Source organism: Pongo abelii, chromosome 11, assembly GCF_028885655.2.
Source record: "Pongo abelii isolate AG06213 chromosome 11, NHGRI_mPonAbe1-v2.0_pri, whole genome shotgun sequence".
NCBI lineage: Eukaryota > Metazoa > Chordata > Mammalia > Primates > Hominidae > Pongo > Pongo abelii.
The window spans coordinates 88,548,179-88,563,962 of record NC_071996.2 but is presented as its reverse complement, the minus strand read 5'-3'; the positions used below and the strand labels follow the sequence as shown (position 1 = coordinate 88,563,962).

Here is a 15,784-nt window from a genome sequence, read left to right as displayed (position 1 = left end):
GATAGCCTCCAAAATTGTGAGAAAATAAATTTTTCATGTGTAAAGCATCCACCATGCAGCAATTTGTTACGGCAACCCTAGCAAACTAATAAAGGCTCTGAGTGTCTAATGGGCTTTGTGGCAGACACATTGCGTACATTTTACTGCACTTTTCACTGCCAATGAAAGGAACATGCTAGGTGGTCCTCTAAGAGGAGGGGGAGAACATTCTAAGACTGTGTATGGATTTCTCCAGACTCCTTCCTTTGCTGATCCTGTTGTGTATTCTTATGCTGCAATAAATCTTAGAAGTGAATACAACTTTATATGGAGTTCCATGTGTCCTAGGAATCACCAGAGGTGTGGGTGGTCTTGGAGATTCCAGAAACACTGATCCTGCCAATATAATATTTCAATAAATAGTTTTGAAACTTAGAGACTTTTATTATTTGGCTAACAAATGCTCTATTTAGGTGAAATCCTGCATATATGAATTGTCAGTAGGCATTCAGCGCCCCTTTTAACTGAAGATGAAATCTGGTGTATCGTTGTACTTCTCTGTCTTGTTTTATCTGGCTCATCACAACAATAAGAAAAATCTTTAAAGAAGATTTTCATCTTTCTTGTTAAGTGCACTCTTCAATAACTAGAACAGTGCCCACTAATTACTATTAAGTAGAAAAGACTCATTAGTAGGTATTCAATAAATGCCACTTCAGCAAATGAATAAACACATTATTTATTTATTTTGGGGTCACTGTTTAAATGGACATTGCCAATGTGTTTACAGTAGGGTATCTCCAGTTTTCTTTTCTTCCTTTCTTCCTTTTTTTGTGGGGGAAGGAGGGCATTCATTTATGAGCATTTATTCTTCTAATTGACACTGCCCTCTTTTAGATAACATCCCATATTTTTAGCTTCTAAATTGCTGTTTTCATGTTCAATGTTAAGAACATGAGCTATAGAATAGTAAAAATGTGTTAAGGCTTGCTATTGATCTATTTATCTCATTCATTTATCTACTTAATGGTATGTACATCATAAATTTGTAGTAATAACTTTGTTACATACTTTACAGAAGAAGATTTTGTGATTGTTCAGCCTTCATGCACAGATGCTTATAAAACCTGCCTGTATCCACAAATTAATCATAGTATAGGGATTACAGATCTGCATGAAGATAAAGTTATTTTGTTAAATGGAGGCTCTCAAACTGTTAGTAATTTGCGATATTAACTGAGTGAGTCAAATGTAATTTTTTTTTTAGATAAAGAAAGGCAAATTTGCTGGAGAAAGTAGAGAAATACGTTGTGAGGAGGCAATGGGTAGGATCAGCAGAAGAGAAGCTGATGCCAAGGGTAGTATTTTTTAAAGTAAAGCAAATGAGAAAAGAAAAGAACAGGGTCTTTCAGATTTAGTAAGAGTATTAACTTATGCAAATTTATTTTCATTATAGCTGTATAATTTACATACTTTGCTTATATAAATATGTGATGTGTGTATTATGAGTTTAAGGAGGGAAAGTTTGAAAGTGACACAAGATGATTGATTACGAGTATTTATATTTCAATAAAATATTCTAAGATGTGAAAACCCTTCAAAATATTAGAACAAATTACCACTGAACATCACTTAATTGAACATTTTTGTTTTATAAGTAATAATACAGGGGCTCAGTAAAATGAAATTATCTTCTAAAATTATAAATTAGATTAGTGGGAGATTTAATATTAAAACTCAAGTCTTCTATCTTTTTTCCATCAAATCATACAGCTAAGAAAATATAATGCTCACTGTCCAAGCATGTAACTTTGGATCTGTTCTATTTATTAAACTGAAACTAGCGTTGACTTTAGATTATTTTTTAAGCAAACACATTTGTTACATTACATGCAATAACCACAAAAAAGTAACTGTTCTCCAATTTTAAAGAATAAATATTCATTTAAATAGGATGCCTCTAATTGTGGTTATATAATTTCTTTACTTTTTACCCTTATTATAATGAATTAAGAGAATTTTTTTTGTTAACATTGGAATAATTGTTCATGTAGTTGGTATTGTAACTATTCTAGTATGTATCCAGAACAAGCACCAATTAAAAATATTACTGCATCCTTATCATCTTCTGCCAGCTGGTTGTTCATATTAACATTGCAGGGGATCACGGTGTTATTTTAGGAAGCTGCTTATCAAATTATGGGTTTTTGTTGGTGTTGTTTGGTTGAATTTTTTCACCTAATTAGTGAACAGTTTGAGAAAAGCTTTATCTTTAGTATGGTTTCAAAAGTAATGAAGGTGGGAATAATAAAGATCTTTGGAGGCATTCTACAGAAAAAACTTCATAAACAAACAAAAAACTTACCATTCTTCCCTCCCTTATTTGTGGCTTTTCTTTCTGAATTTTCCCTTGTCTGATTTCAGTAACTGACTTCTATTATATTATATTTGTGTATGTTTGTCACATTATTCCCTATCTCCCTATTTTAAATCCTTCTTAATCACTTTGTTTTAGATGTATTTCTTACATACAGAAAACTGTTGGGTTTTGTTTTGTGGGCGATTTGAAATTTTGGTTTTTTTTAGATGTAATAAATTAACCCATTTTCACTTAACATAAATACGATGTATGTTACTTAGTGTAATAATTTTATGTCATATTTACTAAGTTTCACTAGGTGTCTATCTCCTTCTGTTGGTAACTGTGTTAAGGGTCTTATTTGACTTATAAATATTTCTTCTAAATTTATTTGAGATCTTTATACAAAAAGTAGTGAAGTTATTTTCAACTACTGACTCAGAAGGTGCTCATAATATTTTCATTTTGGCTCAGGAATTGCATACTGAAAACAGAGTAATTTTTCAAAATTCTAGCCGATTTTAAAAGACCATCAGAACTATCAGAACTATTGTTTCTTGCTGTGATTTTGAAGATACAAAAAATATAATGTTTTATTTAAGTGAGAAAATTCAGATAATGTTTGTAATTCATGGATTAAATTATTCCATGTGTCCTGATTTACAAAGATGCCTCATTTCAAATATGATCTTATTATTCTCTAATAGGTCTAAATATTGTGAACATATTTTAGATTTGCTTTCATTTTAAATTTATCGTGTTTTACTTTGCATAACCTTGATAATCACTGTAACCGTTATTTTTGCAAGTATTTAATTATGTGAAAATAATTACGTCCTTCTTTAAGGGATCTAGCATCTTCTTCATTAAATTATGTCTTTCTCTAATGCAACTTAAAACCACAATGAGATACCACCTTAACACAGCCAAAATGACCATGATTAAAAAGTAAAAAAAAAAAAAAATAGATGTTGGCATGGATGTGGCGAAAAGGGACTGCTTATACAATGCTGAGAATGTAAAGTAGTACAACTTCTATGAAAAACAGTATGAACATTTATAAAGAAATAAAAGTAGATCTACCATTCGATCCAGCAATCCTACTACTGGGTATCTACCCAAAGAAAAAGTCATCATTATATCAGAAAGACACCTGCACGCGTGTATTTATTACAGCCCAGTTCACAGTTGCAAACATATGGGACCAACCTAAGTGCCCAACAGCTGATAAATGGATAAAGAAGATGTGATACATATATATATGTAATACGGGATACTACTCAACCTTAAAAAAAGAGCAAAATAATATCTATTGCACAATTTGGATAGAGCTAGAGGCCATTATCCTAAGTGGAGTAACTCGGGAATGGAAAACCAACTACTATATGTTCTCACTTATAAGTGGGAGCTAAGCTTTGGGTATGCAAAGGCATGTGGAGTGGTAGAATGGATATTGGAGACTTAGAAGTAGGGAGGGTGGGAGTTTTGGAAAAAACTACATTAAAACTGCACTAAAATCTTAGACTTCATCACTATACAATTCATCTGTGTAACCAAGACCCACTTGTACCTCAAAAGCTATTGAAATAAAAATATATTTATACTAAAATTATGTCCTTCCTCAATATGACCCAGCCTCAAGGGGACCCAGCCTCCTTTTCAATCAAGAGATTCTTGGTATGTAAACTGCTCAAGAATGGAAACAATTAAGGGGCCATGAGTCTGTTTTGGTGACAGGTTACATTTCTGTTCGGTAGATCCAGAACTCCTCGTTTACACAGATCAAAAAAGAATTTAAGAGACTGCCATCTATATTTTTTTCTAGGGAAGCCGTGGTCAACTAGCCAACACCATACATCTCTGTGAGTCAGTCTATTCTGATCACAGCTTTGCATCTCCTGTCTGTTACAGTAATCATGCTTGCTTTGTGTTTAGTAATTAAGTGCCACCACTTGCACCATGCCACTTAGGATCCTATTATCCCCACTGCATTTAGAGATTCCTGTTTTATTGCAGCAGTTATCGTTGTAATTTCTGACCTACAGTAAAGAGTGACTACAGAGCTCTTCAAGGATGCTGGGATTCCCCTCACAAATTTGAGAGGATGAGAAGATATAAGCAATAATGAAGAAAAAATTTAATATTTTTATTAAAACTTATAGTCTGTGAGGGTTTTTATAACACATCTGTATTTTATAATATCTAAATTTAAACATCTCAGCACTTTGAAACACAAGCAAGTCATGTATACTTAGCACTAAATATATTTATAATTCAGAATTTAATGTGCTATTTTTACATATTCTAGAGAATCCACAAGGTTTTTGTGTGAGTGGAAAAGCATAGCTCTCCATATATATTATATAATTATGTTTGAATGGGAAACAAAGAAGAGCAGAAGTCCTTGTTCTTATATCATACAAAACAGATTTTAAATAACCGAAAACTTTTTAAACTTCTTGACTTTTTTCTAATAACACAGCTTAAAACCCAAACACACTGTACAGCTGTACAAAAACATTTGCTTTATGTCCTTATTCTATAAGCTTTTTTCTATATTTAGCATTTTTATTTTTTTTTCTTGTAAAACTTTTGTGTTAAAAACAAAGACACAAACACGCATGTTAGCCTAGGACTGCTCAGGAACAGGATCATAAATGTCACTGTCTTCCACCTCCATATCTTGTCCCACTGGAAGGTCTTTAAGGGCAATCATGCACATGAAGCTGTCATCTCCTAGTATAATAATGCCTTCTTCTAGAACATCTCATGAAATAACTGTCTGAGAATGTTTTGCAGTTAATGCCTTTCTTCTATAAGTTCAAGGAGTACACTTTTAAATAATGATAAAATTATAGTATAGTAAATACAGAAACCAGTAACATAGTTATTAATTATCATTGAGAAGTATTATGTACTGCACATAATTGTATGTACTATGCTTTTATTCGACTGGCAGTACAATAGGTCCATTTACACTGGCATTACCAAAAACATGTGAGTAATGAGTTGCGATATGACTTACGATGTTTACAACACCACTAGGTGATAGGATTTTTTTAGCTTCATTATAATCTTTAGGGCTACCATCGTATATGTAGTTTATTATTAGCGAAAATGTCATCATGTGGTGCATGACTATATATAATTTTATGTACCTCTTGCTGTGAATTATCGTTAATTTTTGTGATAAGCACCGAAGCAGGAAATAAAAATTGAGTTTGGCTGAGCATGGTGGCACATGCCTGTAGTCCCAACTATCCAGGAGGCTGAGACAGGAGGATCCCTTGAGCCTAGGAGTTTTAGTCTAGCCTTAGCAACATGGCAAGACCCCCATTTGAAATAATAATAATAATAATAATAGTAATAATAATAATAATTGAGGTTGTAAGATATTCAAAAGGCAGTAGCCTTAAAATCACCTTACACTCTGTTCTTTTTTAGGGAAATATTTACTGGGCCTTCAGCTTTCTGTAATACTTTGGAACAGCACTAGCATCTATCTCAGGGTTTAAAATATGGAAGTTCTTGCCTTTCTTGAATCTTTTCTCCCAGAAATAACATATTGGCTCTCTTCCCTGTGACATGCCTAATCTGACATTGGCTGGCTTTCATACCAAACCTTTGTTTTAGCCTACTATCAATTCAACTTTTACGTTGACAAAACATAATTTTTGGTTGTCAATGTAAAAGTTAACATTTTTACATTCAACTTTATTTAATTTAAATGCTGAATTTAAATTTAAATGCTGAAAATTTATTTAAGCACTTAAAATGATATTAGAAGAGGTATCTTATGTTTTTAAACAGAGATATATTTCATTTTTATATGAAGTCAACAGATCACATGTGTATGTCTCTTACGTGTTCTTGTGTGGGAATAGCTTGAATTACTACATAAGCTCTCTGAGAATATTAAGTTCATTTAGGGGAATAGGACATATCTATATGAAAAACAGAAATAATACTACAAATAAAAAAGAGATCACAAGATAACATGTAATGAATTCTCAGTGAATGACATGTCATGAAATCATCAGAAGAGATGAGGATACGCGAAAAGCTTTATGAAATTAGTCAGAACCATAAGGAAGATTCGGTTTAGTTAAACAGAAAGACATTTTTCCACTGTGGTATTAAGTTTAATATGATTTTCATTGTTTGAAAATACTCATGGAGTAAGTTGAAAATATAATTGCATTCTTTTCATTTAATGTATTGTATAATATATAATCAAAATGATATACTTGTAAAATAATTACTTATATAATAAAATCAATATACCTGTAAAAGAATCACAGTTTAAGATTTATTTATTACTTAAGTTTAATAGTGTATATTATTTCTAAAACCTGGATTAGCTGTGCCAACATTAATACATAAGATATAATACATAAGATATAAAGCCCATTTTATATGAAAATGGAAACAAGAAATATGATTTTGAAATTGATTTTAATCATAGGCTAAACAAAGATTCATAGGCTAAACAAAGATTCATAAAATATTAATTTGAATAAAAATTTAAGACATATTGATTCTTGTTGCCATATACGTACAAATGTAAAATATTGTATCTCCTCAAATCTTTTTTTTTTCTGCAGATGGAAATCATTTTGCATATTGTACTTATATTATGTGCACCCATTTTGTTCCCCATTCTCTCTCCAGAATTATTTAAATTCTGAATTTTAAAATTAAATTAAAATTAAAGTTTCCACTTACTGTGATCTAAAATATTAAATTATCATGTACATTTAAAAAGTTTCTAAACATGTAGTAAATGTTTTTTTCATTTTTTTACTTACACTAGTTTAAGTCATATTTGAGCATTCAAAATACAAGATTCCACTAATCCTACCCATGTGGAAGGATTCAGTAGCTGTGGTAAGCTTAGGCAAAACCAATGTTTGGGGTTCATTTCTCCAACAAACATTTGGTACATTGTAAACATAATACTGTTTTCTCCAGTCCCCCAACCTGAGTCAGATATCCTTCTTTAAAATTTCTTACTTGACTGAGAGGTAAAAGAGTTACAGAAATGAATGGGATTGCTGGGCTAGCTGGACTGATGGAATAGTTGCCTACAGCAGATACAAGGGAAATTCCCCCAATACATTTGATACTGGTTCAGAGAAAATATGAAAGAAATTTTAAAGGAAATGTTAGATTAAAAAATACAGGGATGAGGAACTCCAAATTCTATGTATAAATTCTGATAAAATCTCTAGCTGACTGTGAAACCATGTGAGGCCAAGTCTAGGCAGCACAGATCAACCTCATTAGTCATCAGGGAAACACAAATTAAAACTAAAATAAATTACTACTACACATCCATCAGAATGGCTGCAACAAAAAAGACTGTCAACCTCAAATGTTGACAGAAACATTGAATAACATGTCCTATTATACATGGTTGAAGATAAAATGTTAAAACCACTTTAGAAGAAAATCTGGGAGTTGTTTTCCCCTTTTTAAGTAAAAATAAACAATCTATGACATAGCCTTCTCCTCCTCAGCTTTATTCAAAATAAATGAAAACTTATTTTCAAAAAAAGAAGTGTGATGAATATTCATAGCAACTTTAATAATAGCCAAAAAAAGTGAACAGCCCAAGTGTCCTTCAAAAGGAGAATTGTTAAACAAATGTGATAATTCATACCATGTACTCCTACTCAGCAATGAAAGTGAACAAATTAGTGACACACAAAACAGCATGGATAAATTAAAAAAATATTTTATTGGTGAAATAAGCCTTGTCCAGAGTGCATTCTGAATGATTTCATTTATATGAATTTGTAGAACAGATGAAACTAATGCTTATCGGAAAAAAAGTCATAGTACTGATTGCCTTTGAAGGGGTGTGAATAAGAATTAAGTGGGAGGTGAGATTAAGGCAACATCTGAGGTGACAATAGTTGTCTCTATCTTGATAAGATTCGAGTTAGGAATATTCATTCATTAAAACTCAGCCAGTGTACACCTAGGATTTGTTCATTTTATTGTATGTCACTATTATATTAACCAACAAAACAAAAAACTTGAACAAATATTAAACTCTGTCTATATCACTGTATTCAGAGGTTTATGTACTGATTTCTGCATTTACAGGAAATGATAAAATAAATTAATAGTAAAGCTGGCTAAAGTAAGAAACTACTGTCAAGTAGCCAAAGAAAGAAAAATTATAGACAGGAAAATGTATAAATGTATAGACAGGAAAATGTATAAATTTAATTCAAAAGCTTAGTTTAATGAAGCTTGCTATGTCAGCTCCCAACAGAAAAAAAAAAGATTAAGGTTTTCAGATTGATGGAGAATAATAAATAGCAATCAAATAATAACCAAATATTACACAATTTGAATAATTTACTAAAATATGAGGCTTTTAAAATTTGGCACAACTTTAGAATACTAGAAAAACCTATATAGAAAGCAAATTATGGTTTTGTAAATTCTCATAATGTAGCAGACTAATGGATTTAAAAAATTGCAGATACAGATAGGGGATTGTACAGCTCAGATCTGTGAGGAAGGGCTCTGGAATAGACAGAAAGTGATATGTCTAGAGAAGAAAAAGAACCTGGGAAATTAGTTTATCTGGATTCTGATTTCACGTCAACTTTAGATTTCTTGAAGAAGGAGAGTGTTTTAGGATTACTGATTTTACATATGTTCTCAGATAGAAGACAGATACATTTGAGTAAACTTTCAAAGAGTTTTTCCAAGAGAACAGAGTATATATGAAATTGATTGCTTTGTAAACTTTGGAAAGCATAAGCTATTGATAGATAAAAAGAGATTCTATTGTTGTGATTGTACTGAGGAACAGAGAAAGAAATTATAGAAGGAATCTTTTGACTTTTGGCAAACTCTCTAATTGCATTCCTAATTTCTGATGTCCCCCTTCTTCTTTACTGCCAGCAATTGGTAGAGAGAAGTAGTACCCACCTACTCAACCTCTCCTGCAGCTACTATGGCCATTTTATCACAGTTGTGGATGAAGATATGTAAAATATCCTTAGAAGTCTGCTTCTGGGGAAATCTCTGGTGAGGTACTATGCAAGACAACCACTCCAAGGCACATAATCATCACACTCACCAAGGTCAAAACAAAAGGAAACTCTTAAAGTCAGCTAGAGAAAAGGGTCAAGCCACATACAGAGGAAACCTCATTAGGGAAACAACAGACCTCTCAGAAGAAACCTTAGAAGCCAGGAGAAGTTGGGGGACAATTTTCAGCATCATTAAAGAAAAAAAATTCCAACCAACAATTTTGTATTCCATCAATCTAAGCTTCATAAGGGAAGAAGAAATAAAATTCTCAGACAAGTGAACATTGAGGGAATACATTTCAACTAGACCAGATTTATATGAGGTTTTTAAGAGAGTGCTAAACATTGAACTATATGAATGACACCTGCTACCATAGAACACACTTAAGCACATAGCCCAAGGTACTATAAAGCAATCATATAATCAAGCCTACATAATAACCACCTAACAACACAACGTCAGGATCAAAATCTCACATATCAAAATTAATTCAGAATGTAAATAAGCTAAACACATTACTTAAAAGACATAGAGTACCATGCTGAATACAAAGATAAGATTCAACTATCTGCTGTCTTCAAGAGGCCCATCTTGCATATAACAAAAACCAAGGCTCAAAGTAAAGGCATACAGTAGAGACCTACCACACAAATGGGAAACGAAGAAGAGCAGAAGTCACTGTTCTTCTATCATATAAAACAGATTTTAAATCACTGAAAATTAAGAAGGACAAAGACAGACATTACATAATGATAAAAGGTACAATCCAACAAGAAGTCTTAACTCTACTAAATATCTACACATCCAACAATGGTGCACCATATTCATAACATAACTTCTCAGTCTAAAAAAAGACTTAGAGAACCACAATAACCCTGGAAAACTTCAACGACTCACTGACAGCGTTAGCCAGATTATTGAAGCAGAAAACTAAGAAAATTCTGGAATTAAACTTGACACTTGACCAAATGGACCTAATAGACATCAACAGAACACTCCATGCAACAACCACAGAATGTACATCTTTTTTATTTCCAGATGGAGCATATTCTAAGATCGACCACGTGCTTGGTCATAAAGCAAGTCTCAATCAATTAATGCAAATTGAAATTATACCAAGCATACTCTAGGACAATAGTGCAATAAAAATAGAAACCAATATGAAGAAGATCTCTCAAAACTACACATATTCATGAAAATTAAACAACTTGCTGCTGAATAACTCCTGAGTGAACATCAAAAATAAGGCAGAAATTTAAAAATTTTTTGTAGTTAATGAAAGTTGGTTCACAACCTACCAAAACCTCTGGGATGCAGTTAAAGCAGTGCTAAGAGGAGAGTTTATAGAACTAACTACCTTTATCAGGAAGTTAGATTTCAAATTAGCAATCTAACTTTGCCCCTAAAAGAATTAGAAATAAAAAACAAACCATCCCCAAAGCTAGCAGAAGAAAAGAAATAACTAAAAGTAGAGAGGAAGTGAATGAAGTTCAGATCCAAAAACCGTACAAAAAATTGGGCTGGGCACAGTGGCTCATGCCTGTAATTTTAAAATCAATGAAAGTAAGTTGGTTCTTCAAAAAATATATGAAAAGATTGATAGATCACCAGCTAGATTAACAGAGAAAAAACCAAGACGATCCAAATAAGTATAGTCAGAAATGTTAAAGATGACTTTACAACTGATCCCACAAAAATAGAAAATATCCTCAGAGAATACTATGAACAATTCTATGTACACAAATTAGAAAATCTAGAGGAAATGAATAAATTCCTGGAAATGCACAATCTACTGAGATTGAATCAGGAAGAGATTGAAAACCTGAATAAATCAATAAAATTTATATGGAACCAAAAAAAGAGTCCAAATAGCCACAGCAATTGTAAGCAAAAAGAATAAAGCCGGAGGCATCACACTAACCAACTTCAAACTATACTATAAAGCAACCATGACCAGAACAACTTGGTACTGGTACAAAAACAGACACATAGACCAATGGAAAGGAATAGAAAACTCAAAGCTACACATTTACGACCATCTGATTTTCAACAAGATCAACAAAAACAAGCAATGGGTAAAGCAATCTCTATTCAATAAATGGTGCAGTGATAACTGGCTAACTATATGCAGAGAATGAAACTAGACTGCTGTCTTTCACTATACACAAAAAACTAACTCAAGAAGGATTCAAGACTTAAATGTAAGCACTAAAGCTATAAAAACTCTAGAAGAAAACCCAAGAAATACCTCTCTCGACATCAGAAATCTGAAATCTGGAAATCTTGAAATCTGGAAAAGATTTCAAGACAAAGACACCAAAGGGAAGTGTAACAAAACCAAAAATTGACAAGTAAGACCTAATTAAACTACAGAGCTTCTGCACAGCAAAAGAAACAATCAATAAACAAACAACTTACAAAATGGGAGAAAATATTTGCAAACTGCATCTAAGAGAAATCTAATATCTATAAGAAATTTAAACAAATCAACAAGCAAACAACAAATAATGCCATTAAAAATGGGCAAAAGACATAAACAGACACTTCTCAAAAGAAGACATACAAGGCCAGGTGTGGTGGCTCATGTCTGTAATCCCAGCACTTTGGGAAGTCAAGGTGGACAGATCACTTGAGGCCAGGAGTTCCAGACCAGCCTGGCCAATATGATGAAACCCTGTCTCTACTAAAAATGCAAAAACTAGCCAGGTGGGATGACACATGCCTGTAATCCTAGCTACTGAGGAAGCTAGTCACAAGAGTCGCTTGAACCCAGGAGGCAGAGGAGCCAAGATCGTGCCACTGCCCTCCAGCCTGGATGACAGAGCAAGACTCTGTCTCCAAATAAAAAAAAAGAAGAAGAAGAAGATATACAAGTAGCCAACAAGCATATGAAAAAATGCTCAACATCACTAATCATCAGAGAAATGCAAATCAAAACCACAATGAGATACTACATCACACCAGTCAGAATGGCTATTATTAAAAAGTCAAAAACAACAGATCCCTCAAGGCTACAGAGAAAAGGGAATGCTTGCACATTGTTGGTGGGAGTGTAAATTAGTCCAGCAACTGTAGAAAGAAGTTTGGAGATTTCCCAAAGAACTTAAAGCTATCATTCAACCCAGCAATCCCATCACTGGGAATATACCTTAAGGAAAATAGGTCACTAAGACAAAAAGACACATGCACTTGAACATTCATTACAGCATTATTTACAATAGCAAAGACACAGAATCAACCGAGGAGCCTATCACTCGTGGACTGGATAAAGAAAATGTGGTACGCATACACCATGGAATACTACACAGCCATAAAAAAAATGAAATCATGTCCTTTGCAGCAACATGGATGTAACTGGAGGCCATTATGCTAAGCAAATTAACACAGGAAAAGAAAATCACATATCACAATTCCTCACTTATATGTGGGATCTAAACCTCGAGTACACATGGAGATAACCTGGGAATAATAGAAACTGTTGGCTATTACATTAATTAATTAAATATTGAAAATTAGGAAAATTAAGGACTCAAAAATAGTTTCCATATTTCTGGCTTACACAGTTGATGAGTAGGTGAGATCATGAAAGAGTTGACTGCAGAGGAAGAGTATTTGTGATAAAGCATTTGCTAGAAGTTAATGAGGGAAGAAAGAGTGAAGAATATATAAATGATGTACTTTGACAATAGTTGAAGGAAAATGAAGATTTAAATGTCTCTGCAACTGTAGATTATCAATGGCAAGCAAAAGAAGCTATTGTTTTTGATAAAGAAAATTCACTGTGTAAGCTAAAGTATTTTACTATTATTCATTAGGAATAAGTATTTCAGATTAAATAATAAAACTCCAGAAAGCAGTAGGGGATTATTTGCGTGACTGGTCAATACATTTTGTTTTATTTAAGATATCAATTATTAGTATAATTTAGTTTTAAAATAGGCTTAAGTAATCTAAAGCCTTTTTTAAATTTAGTAAAGTTTTAAAGGCAATCTGTGTTTTGCAAAAATGATACATAGTTTATAAATAGAAACATATAAAGACAAAAAGAATGCACCCATTAACTCGTCATTTTCATTAGGTATATCACCTAATGCTATCTCTCCCCCCTCCCCCCACCCCACAACAGGCCCTTGTGTGTGATGTTCCCCTTCCTGTATCCAAGTGTTCTCATTGTTCAGTTCCCACCTATGAGTGAGAACATGCGGTGTTTGGTTTTTTGTCCTTGTGATGGTTTGCTGAGAATGATGGTTTCCAGCTCCATCCATGTCCCTACAAAGGACAGGAACTCATCATTTTTTATGGCTGCATAGTATTCCAGGTGTATATGTGCCACATTTTCTTAAACCAACATGGCACAGGTATACATATGTAACAAACCTGCACATTGTGCACACGTACCCTAGAACTTAAAGTATAATCGAAATATATATATATATATAAAAAGACAAAAAGAATGAGTCTAAAAACAGTAACAATGAATCAAGATGTCAATTCTAAATATAGCACTCATTGCATATGTAATTGAATGAAAATTCCCTGGTGAGAAAGGGTAAGAATTCTTAGGGAGACTTTAAAAAACTAACTACAACATACAATTTTTATGTGTCATACATAGACAATGTTAAACTAAAAATTTATTTTTCAAAACTAGACTTACGGAAGGACAATTTAAAGGAATCACAATGTTGGACAAATAAAAATTCATGTTGCAAATATATTTAAATGAACATATTTAATATATTTCCACAAAAATATTAAACAGACTCCGAAACTTCAGAGTCAGAATGTAAGGCAAAAATCCTATATATCCCATTTAGTAATTCCCCTTTTGAATTTATTTGATCTATTTTGGTAAAAATCAGAAAATGGAAGATTGTAACAAGATGATAATAGCCCAAGCTGGATCACAGATGAAGTCAGGAAATAAGCACCATTCATGTTTCTTCCAGGAAATAGTTCTCCCAAATACAGCATGTTAAACATATACATTTTAATATATTCAGTTTGTTTACACTGATTATAATGCATGCCAATTGGGAGAACAATAGGGTTCTAATGTCCCATAAATAATTTAATTGCATTCCCCTTATAGTATAATCTATTTAAAACCCAAGTCCACACTATCTTGGTTCATCTTTTGTTAATTTACACAATATCCTCCAGAACTCCACCCTAATTCTTCCTCCAGGTGGAGCCAATGAAATCACAAGTTGATGCCCATAATTATTGTGTATGTCTTTTGCCCATTGTGTTTCTCATTGTCATGTAGGAAGACAAAAATTTGATAAAACCTTAGAATAACTAAAATTGATAACAAAAAAGTACTGTATGGCTTTAGAGAGGTTAAAATATTCCTAATAATATAAACACAGAAACTAAAACAAAAAGATGGTTGCAGATTTACATAATTTTTACAAATGTGTGGTCAAAACAAACAATGAAAAATAACTGTAAAAAGCAAATAAACATCTGTTTCAAGATGGAAGAACACATAAATTTACCTTTCTCCTTCACAAAATAGAAATGAGGAGAAAGTTAATATATGCAAAATATATTAAAATATTAATAACAAAATAATAAGTCCATAATAAGAAGTAGTGCCATCAGCAGAATAGAAACATTGACAAATTTCTGGAGGAGAAAGAGCAGATGATGTATTGACTTAGATACCTAAGAAGAATGTGTAACTCTCATTTTGCACAGAAGAAATAGCAATAAAGATACTGAGTTCAGTGACAGGCTGTTAGAGAAGAGATCATGGTAATGAATTAAAGAACTGTCTGACAATTTATATGTTCTATGTACAAACAGCAACTGGCTGTAGCATTTCTCCCTAAGATAAACCCAAGAAATACTTTCTAAATAACCATTCTACAATGTATCCTATTGTGGAAATTGGAGAGCAGAGATTAAGATAATTTCAATTTCCAAATTTAACAAGACATTTTTTAAAAGAATTCAGTGCCATTCAATTTGAAAGTATGCCATTTGCACTTAATCTGCCAATCCTAGGGTAGCATCCTTATTATTATAGAGATTTTGAGAGTCTTAAAGATCTCCCTAATCACATACCTTAAATAGAAGCCTGCTTTGTCTCCTTAGAACCTGCCCACTTTTTCATGCTGCACATAATTTATCTGCTGCTCTAAATACTCAGGATAAATCTAGATTAATTCTGCACATAATTCATCTAAAGCTCTCAAAATAATGCAGAGAAAATTAAGTGTTTTACAATCTCCCAACATTGCAAAAGAATACAATGCCAATGCCAATACTAACCAAGATAGTCCTTCATTTATAAATATGGAAGACTAGTCAAGGACTAACAGGTGTTTGAGGAGGACCAGTAGCAGCCAGAGAAAGAACAGGCTATAAAAACTAAAGCACAGA

At 32.6% G+C, this 15,784-nt stretch overlaps 1 long non-coding RNA gene across 1 annotated transcript in view; it reads left to right on the top strand.

Moving 5' to 3' along the window:
* The window catches only part of LOC112132317 (uncharacterized), a 141,610-nt gene that overhangs the window by 12,947 nt on the left and 112,879 nt on the right, over positions 1-15,784 (top strand). The gene's annotated exons all lie outside the window — the stretch shown is intronic.